The following is an 8846-nucleotide window of genomic DNA, read 5'->3' as shown; positions in this document are numbered from 1 at the left end:
GAAGATAAGGTACAAAAAAACCACTCAGAGCAGCAAAAAGAAAAAAACACTTAAAAAGCATGAGGACAGTCTAAGGGAGCTTTGGGACAACGTGAAACGTAACATTTGCATCATAGGGGTACCAAAAGGGCAGGAAAGAGAGCGAGGGATAGAGAACCTAGTGGAGGAAATAAGGACAGAAAACTTCCCTAGGCTGGGAAGGGAGAAGCTGCACAAGTTCAGGAAGCACAGTGGGTTCCAAACAAAAGGAACCCAAAGAGACCCACTCCAAGACACATCATAATTAAAATGGCAAATGTCAAGAACAAAGAGAGACTATTAAGGGCTGCAAGAGAGAGACAAGCAGTGACCTACAAGGGAACCCCCATAATGATGACAGCAGATTTCTCAACAGAGACTCTTCAGGCCAGAAGGGAGAGGCATGAAGTTCTCAAAGTAATGAAAAGTGAGAACCTACAAACAAGATTGCTTTATCCAGCAAGGATATCATTTAAATTTGAAGGTGAAATAAAGAGCTTCCCAGACCAAAAAAAAAAAAAAAAGCTAAAGGAGTTCAGTACCATTAAACCAGCATTGCAAGAAATGCTAAGGGGACTGCTCTAAGAAAAAGGAAGGAATTGTGAGAGAAAGGTACATCGGCATAAAGGGGAAAATGTCATTAAATAAGTTTATATCAATAGTAGCCTTAAATGTAAACGGAATAAATGGTCCAATCAAAAGACATGGGGTAGGGGAGGAAAGATGGCGGCCCTGTGAGAGGCACCAGAGCGCCCCCACTCCCAGCCACAGACTCAATTTACTCCTAAAATCCTACGTGACCAGCTTGGGAAAACCAGAGAAACATACCTGAGTGGACGGAGTGCGAGTGGGGAGCACTGAAGAAACATCATGGAGCTCGGTAAGAGAGGGGGGCCGTAAGAAGGGGGAGCCCCCCTGAAGCCTATGCTGGGCTCCGAGCCTGGAGGCTTGGAAGCTGCAAAGCTCCTGCCCCTCAGGAGTGTGGATGGCATCCAAAAACGGGGATCCCACACCCGGAGCAAAGAGAGGGGAAGGAGCGCCCCGCGCACAGGGCAGCGGGACCCCGGGGAGCGGTGAGTCCTGGAGGGGATGGCGCCTTCCTAGGAAACAAAGCCTCTAGTGGCGGCTGTGACCAGCATCTGGTGCTCGGGGTGCCGACCATAGGGAAGGCTGTCCCAAGGTCGGTGGCACCCAAGTGGTGAGGGACCAGAGGACTGCACTGAGCAGCCGCACACGGGGACCCTCTGCCTCTCTGTGGGGAACTGTGTTGAGCCCCAGAAAGCGCTGAGTCTGCGTGGGGCAGGGGAGGGGAGGAGGCCTCCCGCCCTGAGCTCCCGGCTCCGGGAGGCTGGGATCTGTGACCAGCTCTGAGGGGCCCTGTGTTGGCACATGAAGCCGCCCCAGCTTTGCTGAGACCAGCGGTGCGGGGACCTGCAGGGAGCTGGCTTTGGGTCCCTTCCCGCTGGGCACCTTGGAGCAAGGGCGGTGGGACCTTGCAGGGCGGACAGTCTGCCTGTGTGTTGCTTTGTGTGTTTGCAAGTTTGATCTTGGAACTGGCTCCCACCTTCCCGGAGTGCAATGGGGGACAGACCAGTGGAGGCTGGGATTGGCATCTGCACAGTAGACGGTCTGAGGGGCGGGCCTGGTGCGACCAGCCAACCAGAACTGAGCAGGGAGGGTGGAGCCCGCCAGCCTCTCCAGGAGCCGGGAGCACCGCCCCCAACAGGAAAGGGGCGGGTCCCGCTCACTGAGGCCCCAGATCACCCATAAGGCACAGTCCTGAGGGGGAAGGACAGCAGCTCACAGGAGGACTTTACAAGAATAAGACTCTCAGGGACTGTTGTTTGGGAACTGGAGGAAACGCTGAAAACCCCTGCTGGGGGCTGGGCAGGCAAAGTGCTCACTGGAATGTTCTTTAATGGAACCCACTGAGCCCAGGCTGCTGAAACGGCCCAGACAGAAAAGGCAACAGGCTGAAGTCAATCTGAAGCTGCAGCAGGACAGAGCCTGGGGACCTAGATCAGAGGACAGGGTAGGGCTGAGGAGCTGGCTGTGGAGCAGAGACTAACTTCCCCACAGTGAGCCTGACAGCGACACCTCTAAGGGGAGTGACACCCTGGGCTACACTAGCACCCTGCACCCTAAAGACTAGACTCTGGAGCAAGACCAGGCCACTACAAGGGGGAGGCAAATAGCCGACAAGAGGAGGTGGCCCACGGAGAGCCTCAGATCAACCATCTACCCGAGGACACCAGAGCCAAACCTGGACGCCCCTCACATTGGGTGATACATAAGCACCTCCCAGGAGAACTGAAACCAGCCCACAAAACAGTGACCCTCAGACAACATAAGCTGCCCAGAAGAAACTCAGCTGATCGACTACCTTTTTTTCTGCTGTTTTTTAGTTTGGTTTGGTTTGGTTTGGGTTTTTTTGGTTTTTGGGTTTTTTTGTTTGGTTTTTGTTTGTGGGTTTATTTTTTCTCTTTTTTTCCTTAGGAAGAAGAGAAAGGGGAGAATATTTGTTTTTTCTTCTTCTTTAAATTTTATAATAATTTTTCTAAAACATTTTTTTAACTAAATTTTCTCTTTTTTATAAAATAATTTTGTCTTGTTTAGCTTGTTTTTAGTTTAGTTTTGGTTATTTGCTTTGTTTTGTTTTATCCTTACTTCTATCAAGACTTTCTTGATATCCCTGCTTAACGACTGGGACTTTATCATTATAACCAAGTTTACTGCTTTCCTCTATAGTTTCCCCCAAATCTCTTACTGGACTCCCTGCCTGCCTGGGCTATATCTCTCTCTCCTCTCAATCCATTGGCATAACTTTTTTCTTCTTTTTCTTTTTTCTTTTTCTACTTTTCTTTCATTTTTTCATTATGCTCCCTTCTGTCGTCCTGCCCGATTGTTAGTTTCTCTTATTCTCTTTATTGTATTTTCGTTTTCTCATTTTCAACTATTATCCTATTCCTATTCTCTCCCTTAATTTTTTGCTGGCCCTTCTTTCAGAATCTTTCTCTGCTTCTGTTATCTCCCAGTAGCTTCTCTATTTTTTACATTTTAGTTTATTATTATTTTCTAAATTTTCACCAGTATTAACAATATACATCTCTCTCTCTAAGCTTTACTTTTCTTTCTCTCTTTCTTTTGTTTTAAGCATTCTTTTGTGTGTGTGTGTGTGTGTGTGTGTGTGTGTATGCGTTCTCTCTTCACTCTCCCAGTTCTATTTTCACATGGGTTGTTTTCATTGTGACTGTCAAGATATTTTGTAAGTTACCTCTTTTTTCCTGGAATTTTAGTTGTGTATTGCCCTGCCTTGCCAGCGCCCGTACAACAGCTTACACGTCGAGGTTGGGGCTGAGACACAGCTAGCCAACCTGAGAGCAGGGTCCTCCCTAAGGACTGATCAACAACAATCTAGACCCAACCACAACAGGAGAACATAAAGAAACCACAAAAGGGGCACCCACAAGAGGAACACGCCTAGAGCAAAGAGATCAGAAGTGTAAGGAAAACACACCTCTGGGCTCCACTGGACCCACAAGACAAAATCCCACCCCACAAGACTAGGAGACAGCAAATATATCTAATATATAGATACAAACACTAAGACCTACCAAAATGGGGAGACAAATAAACAACCCCCAAATTAAAGAAAAGGAAACATCGCCAGAAAAAGACGTTGATGAGATGGATTTATGCAAGTTATCAGAAATGGAGTTCAGAGTATGGATGATGAAGATGTTCAAGGAACTTAAGAAGACTCTAGATAATAAGATCGAGACCCTTAGTGAAAGCATGAAAAAGAGATACATACCATAAATACAACTCAGACAGAGATAAAGAATGCTGTATCTGATATCAAGAATGCACTGGAAGGAATTAAAAGCAGGCTCAATGAAACAGAGGATAGAATAAGTGACTTAGAAGACAAGGTAGAACAAATCACACAATCAGAACAGCAAAAAGAAAAAACACTAAAAAAAGCATGAGGACGGTCTAAGGGAGCTTTGGGACAACATGAAGCGAAACAACATCTGCATTATAGGAGTGCCAGAGGGGGAGGAAAGAGAGCAAGGGATAGAGAACCTAGTGGAGGAAATAATTATAGAAAACTTCCCTAGGCTGGCGAGGGAGAAAGCCACACAAGTTCAGGAAGCACAGAGGGTTCCAAACAAGAGGGGCCCAAAGAGACCCACTCCAAGACACATCATAATTAAAATGGCAAATGTCAAGGACAAAGAGAAAATATTAAGGGCTGCAAGAGAGAGACAAGCAGTGACCTACAAGGGAACCCCCATAAGGCTGACAGCAGATTTCTCAACAGAGACTCTTCAGGCCAGAAGGGAGTGGCATGAAGTTCTGCAAGTAATGAAAAGCAAGAACATGCAACCAAGATTGCTTTATCCAGCAAGGCTATCATTTAAATTTGAAGGTGAAATAAAAAGCTTCCCAGACAAAAAAGAAGGCTAAAGGAGTTCAGTACCACCAAATCAGCATTGCAAGAAGCGCTAAAAGGACTGCTTTAAGAAAAAGAAAGAATAGTGAGAGAACGGTACATCAGCATAAAAGGGGAAAATGGCATTAAGTAAGTTGATATCAATAGTAACCTTAAATGTAAATGGAATAAATGATCCAATCAAAAGACAAAGGGTAGCTGAATGGATAAGAAAACAGGACCCAAATATATGCTGTCTACAGGAGACCCACCTGAGAGCAAAAGACTCACACAGGCTAAAAGTGAAGGGATGGAGTAAAATATTCCACGCAAATGGAAAGGAAAAGAAAGCTGGAGTAGCAATTCTTATCTTTGACAAAACAGACTTCAAAATAAAGACCATAACGAGAGACAAAGATGGTCACTACATATTACTAAAGGGATCAATCCAACAGGAAGAAATAACCCTTACAAACATTTATGCACCCAATATAGGAGCACCTAAATATATAAAAAATTTCTTGGGGGACTTTAAAGGGGAGATTGACAGCAACACAATCATAATGGGGGACTTTAACACCCCACTGTCAGCACTGGACAGGTCATCAAGACAAAAAATCAACAGGGAGATGCAGACCTTAAATGAATCACTAGACTTAATGGATTTAATTGACATTTACAGAACATTTCACCCCAAAGCGGCAGAATACACATTCTTCTCAAGTGCGCAGGGAACATTCTCAAAAATAGACCACATGTTAGGGCACAAGGCAAGTCTCTACAACTATAAGAAGATTGAAATCATATCAAGCATCTTCTTGGGTCACAATGCCATGAAACTAGAAATCAACCACTGTAAAAAAACTCAAAAATATTCAAGCACATGGAGGCTAAATAGCATGTTATTAAATAATGAATGGGTTACCAAGGAGATCAAGGAAGAAATCAAACACTTCATGGAAAGTAACGAAAATGAACAGACAACAACCCAAAATTTATGGAACACAGCAAACGCAGTCCTGAGAGGAAAATTCATAGCATTACAGGCCTATCTCAGAAAATAAGAAAAACATCTAACGAACCATCTAACACAACAACTAAAAGAACTAGAACGAGAACAGCAAGAAAAGCCACGAGGAAGTAGAAGGAAGGAAATAATAAAGATCAGAGCAAAAATTAATGATACAGAGAATGAAAAAAATATAAAAAATCAGTGAAACCAAGAGCTGGTTCTTTGAAAAGGTAAATAAGGTTGATGCACCTTTAGCCAGACTCACTAAGAAACAAAGAGAAAGGACCCAAATAAATAAAATCAGAAATGAAAGAGGCGATGTAACCACTGACCCAACAGAAATACAAAGGATTGCAAGAAAATATTATGAGCAACTGTATGCCAACAAATTGGACAACATGGGGGAAATGGACAATTTCCTAGAAACATACAACCTTCCAAAGCTGAATCAAGAAGAGGCAGAAAACCTGAATAGGCCAATAACAACTAATGAAATTGAAGCAGTAATCAAAAAACTCCCAGCAAACAAAAGTCCTGGACCAGATGCATTTATTGGTGAGTTTTACCAAACATTCAAAGAAGAATTAACACTTATTCTATTCAAACTATCCCAGAAAATTCAAGAGGAGGAAAAACTCCCAAACTCTTTTTATGAAGCCAGCATCATCCTAATCCCCAAACCAGATAAAGATACAACAAAGAAAGAAAATCACAGGCCAATATCCCTGATGAACATAGATGCTAAAATCCTCACTAAAATACTAGCAAATCGGATCCAGCAATACATTAAAAAGATCATACACCACCACCAAGTGGGATTTATTCCGGGGATGCAAGGTTGGTACAACATCCACAAATCAATAAATGTGATACATAAACAAAATGAAGGGCAAAAATCATATGATCATATCAATACACACAGAAAACGCATTCGACAAAATCCAGCACCCATTTCTGATAAAAACTCTCAGCAAAGTGGGAATAGAGGGATCATACCTCAACATAATAAAGGCCATAAATGACAGACCTACAGCCAACATCATACTCAATGGGCAAAAACTAAAATTATTTCCCTTCAAAACAGGAACAAGATAGGGGTGTCCACTTTCACCACTCTTATTCAACATAGTTCTGGAAGTCCTAGCCACAGCCATCAGACGGGAAGAAAACATAAGAGGCATGCAAATTGGAAAGGAGGAAGTAAAACTCTCATTATTTGCAGATGACATGATTTGTACATAGAAAACCCTAAAGACTCCATCAAAGTACTACTAGATTTGAGAAATGAATTTGGCTCAGGTAGCTGGATACAAAATTAACATCTGGAAATCGAGGCCAAAAAAGACCCTGAATAGCCATGGCAATCTTGAGAAAGAACAAAGTTGGAGGGATCACTTTACCGGACATCAAACTGTACTACAAAGCCACTGTAATCAATAGAGCCCAGTACTGGCACAAGAACAGACATATAGATCAATCGAGAAGAACAGAGAACCCAGAAATTGACCCACACCATTAAGGTCAGTTACGTTTTGACAAAGGAGGCAAGACCATACAATGGAATGACAGTCTCTTCAATAAATGGTGTTGGGAAAATTGGACAGGTACATGCAAAAAAATGAAACTAGACCACCAACTTACTCCATACACAAGAATAAATACAAAATGGATAAGAGACTTAAATGTAAGTCACAAAACCATAAAAATCCTGGAAGAAAAGGTAAGCAGTAAAGTCACAGACATTCCATGTAGTGGACTTTTCACTGATACATCTCCTAGGGCAGGAGAAACAAAGGAAAAAATAAACATATGGGACTACATCAAAGTAAAAAGCTTCTGCACAGCAAAAGAAAACAGCCTCAAAATACAAAGGAACCATTCCCACGGTCTGGGATACATCTGATAAGGGGCTAATTTCCAAAATATACAAAGAACTCACACAACTCAACAAAATCAGAAATGAAAGTGGCGATGTAACAGCAAACAGACAAGGAATCTAAAGAACAACCGAATTAAGAAATGGACAAAGGACTTGAATAGACACTTCTCCTAAGAGGACATACGGATGGCCAAGAGACACATGAGAAAATGCTCAACGTCACTAATCATCAGAGATGCAAATTAAAACCACAATGAGGTGTCACCTCACACCTGTCAGAATGGCTCCATCAACACATCAACAAATGACTCCTGCTGGCGAGGGTGTGGAGAAAGGGGAACCTGGTGCACTGCTGGTGGGAATGCAGACTGGGGCAGCCACTGTGGAAAACATTGTGGAGGTTCCTCAAAAAATTGAAGACGGAGCTGCCTTTTGACCCAGTGATCCCACGTCTAGGAATGTACCCTAAGAATCCCGAAACACTAATCAGAAAGAATATATGCTCCCCGATGTTCATAGCAGCACAGTTTACAACAGCTAAGATCTGGAAACAGCCCAAGTGCCCGTCAGTAGGTGATGGATAAAAAAAGCTGTGGGACATTCACACCATGGACACTAGGCAGCTGTAAAGAAGGATCTTGTACCCTTTGGGACAGTATGGAGGGAACTAGAGAGTATTATGCTAAGTGAAATAAGCCAGTTAGAGAAAGACCAACATCACATGCTCTCACTCATATGTGGAATCCAAGGAACAAAATAAACTGATGAACAAAATATATCCAGTGGCACAGAAGCACGGACAGACTGAGGATTCTCAGAGGGAAGGCCGGGGTGGGGGGTGGGCAGTGGGATAAGATTAACCTAAGAGCTTATGCACATAAATGCATAACCCAGGACACAGACAATAGTGTAGTGAAAGCCTGGGGCGGGGGGTGGGGGTGGGGTAGAAGGGGTCAATGGGTAAAAAAGGAGACACCTGTAATTCGTTCAACAATAAAGACAAAACTTTTAAAATAATAAAAAGATAAAGCAGTTTGAGGTCGCAATGTAAGCTGTCCTGGGGGCTTCAAAAGCCCCCCGCAGAAAGACGCGGCAGAAGCGTCCTTGGGAGGTGCTGTCCCCACGGCGTCCGCTGGGCGGCAGTGTGCGCCACCCGGCGAAAGGTCCCGCCCCAGGCGGAGGGTCTGGTCCCAGGGCTGTGGGCCCTCGGCCCGCGCGAGAAGCGTCACCTGAGAACGTGCGGACTCTGGTAGCATCGTCTCTGCCCTCAGCAGAGGGAATAAGGGGTCGCGTCGTCAGCCCTGGGTCTGGGAGCAAAGGGAGGGGTGACCCCCGAGAGCACGGCCGTCCCGTGACCTCAGGTCCGGTCCCGTGGCGGGAGCGGGCCGCACGGGGGAGGCGGGCGTCCTGTCCCGCAGCGCCGGGCGCTGTGCGGATCCGTACACGCCGCTCCCTGTGAAACGGGCGCTTCCACACATCAGCCCGGCCCGCCTCTGGGGAGG

The sequence above is a fragment of the Miniopterus schreibersii genome (genome assembly GCF_964146895.1).
Source record: "Miniopterus schreibersii genome assembly, chromosome: 18".
In the NCBI taxonomy this organism is placed as follows: Eukaryota; Metazoa; Chordata; class Mammalia; order Chiroptera; family Miniopteridae; genus Miniopterus; species Miniopterus schreibersii.
This window is presented reverse-complemented; position numbering follows the sequence as displayed.